Source organism: Merops nubicus, unplaced genomic scaffold, assembly GCF_000691845.1.
Source record: "Merops nubicus isolate BGI_N331 unplaced genomic scaffold, ASM69184v1 scaffold17133, whole genome shotgun sequence".
In the NCBI taxonomy this organism is placed as follows: Eukaryota; Metazoa; Chordata; class Aves; order Coraciiformes; family Meropidae; genus Merops; species Merops nubicus.
The window spans coordinates 73613-75724 of NW_008597065.1; the positions used below are offsets into that span (position 1 = coordinate 73613).

The 2112-nt window shown below is 59.4% G+C and overlaps 1 protein-coding gene across 1 annotated transcript in view; it reads left to right on the plus strand.

Moving 5' to 3' along the window:
• LOC103769402 (leucine-rich repeat-containing protein 15-like) overlaps positions 1 to 2112 on the plus strand; it is a gene marked incomplete at its 3' end in the record, with an annotated part of 10879 nt that overhangs the window by 7107 nt on the left and 1660 nt on the right.

Here is a 2112-nt window from a genome sequence, read left to right on the forward strand (position 1 = left end):
ACTCTTCTGACCCCTGCTTGGTGCCTGCTCCTGGCTGGGCTGTGTCAGGTGCCTGTGGGGCAGAGCCCTGCAGCGGGTGCTTGGAGGTTCCTGGCCTGGTAGTGCCTGCAGCTGGGGGCAGGGAGGGAGTGCCGTGACCCTGGGCAGGGTTGGCATGGTGAGTGAGGGGCTGCCTGCACTGCTGGGACATGGGGAGAGGTCCTGACGCTGGCAGGAGCTGTAGCTGGGGAGGCAAGCGCAGCACATGTGCCGAGGTGATGCCATGGAGCAGCCCCCCGTGAATGTGTGCCAGTGAAGGGCAGGATCGTGCCCAGAGGCCTGGCTTTGTCTTGCCTGCCACCATGGCGTGGGGCACCCGGCCGTGTCCCGCCGGGGACCCAGGGAGGCTCCCGGAGCTGAGCTGCTACCCGGGGGCTGGCTGACACGAGCAGCACGTTCTCGGGGCCATCTGCGTGTCTTCAAGCAAGAGCACTGGGGTTCAGGAAAGGGAAACCCAAAACTCTTGCTCTGTTTGCCGAGGAAATCTGCTCTGTTTGCCGAGGAAATAGGAATTGGAAGCAGCTCCAGCGCGTTCCCCATCCCTGACGCTGCCCCTGTGCTGATTCATTGATTTGGACGGGTTATATACTGGGAGGGGAAGCATGAACCACACTCGGCTCTCTTGCCAGCACGGGGCTGTGCTCACTCGGCGCTCCCGGCTGCAGGACACTCGGGTGAGTCTCCTCTCTGCTATCGCCCCTGCGAGTGGCCCCGGGCCCAGGGGACTCCCAGGGCAGCTCCTGGGGGTGGGGGTGGTGGGATCTGCATGTTCAGCATCCTTTGATTTGATGGAGCTGTTTGTCTTGCAAGGGTTCTCCAAAAAAGCGAGACCACTTAGGCATCGTGGGAGCTGAAATAGTTACATAGGCTTAAATATATCTTAAGTAATAATCAATGGAGAAAATTAGTAATGTTTAGGGGTGCTGAGGTTAGGGGCAGGGGAACGCTGAGGGGCTGAGTGGTAGGGAATATTCAGTCCCTTGTTCTGTAAGCTTTTTGTCCCTAGAAGAAAAGAGGAGATAAATTGTTTCCAGCTGCCTTTCCTGAAGGGCGCTCCAGCGTGGATGCTCTCCGGAGCTGCCTTACCAGGGAGCGACATGAGCAGGGCTTTTGATGTGCAGAGCATTTGGGGAAGTTTATAAATGGATCACTACAAACAAAGCTGTTCTTGGATGCAGATTGTTTCCATATGGGAAACATAAACTGTGCTGGCTTGTGGAGGGTTCCTCCCTGCCTGTCAGAGAGAAAGCGTGTTCCCTGGAGGGAGCTGGGGCAGGGGCTGTGCCCAGAACCCCAGGGTACTGTGCCAGCTGGGGCACCATGCCTGGACCCCTTCACTGCTGGACTTGCCCGTCTGGCTGCGCTGTGCTTGTGGCTGAGGAGCCAAGGGGTTTCTCCTTCCCTTGCACCGCTCAAAGCTGTGAGCAGGGTGCTGCTCTATGCCAGCCTGGCATAAGGCTGCTGCTTTGATCTAGGGAGGAAGGAAGTTCCCAGGCCAGAGGAGAGAGCAGAGTCTCCCTGGTGGCTGTGACTGTGGGGTGATGGAGGACCTCACTGTGAAGCCTTCGCTCCCACCGGCTCCAGGGCTCCCCCCCGGGACCAGCCTGCATACAGCTGTCCACACCAGACACGCTGCTCTCACAGCCCAAACCAGCCAGGGCTGAGACCTCCTGCTGGGGATGGGGTGCAGACAGGACCACTCCTGTACCCAGCTTGGGCTGGGGAGCTGGCAGACAGGCTCTTGCAGGATTGGAACTAAAGCATGACCGGGCAGTGGGTGCTGGTGCTGCTCTTGGCTTTGTGACAGGAGCTCAGAGCTGCTTGCCACAGGGCAGAGACAGGAGGGTGCTGGGGGGAGAGTCTTTCTTCCAGCATCTCCAGGGCCCCCTTGGCCTCAGGTGCTGTAGGCTGGCTCTGATGATGGTCTTGGCTGTTTGGTGGTGACAGGAGGCCAGCGCTGCTGGTAGCAGCTCGCCACACTCACTGCAAAACAGGAAACCACGTTCCTGGCTGCTGGAGGAGCCCAGCGAGGGGGTGCCAGGGATGCCACTAATAGCTGTGGTATGGCAGGCC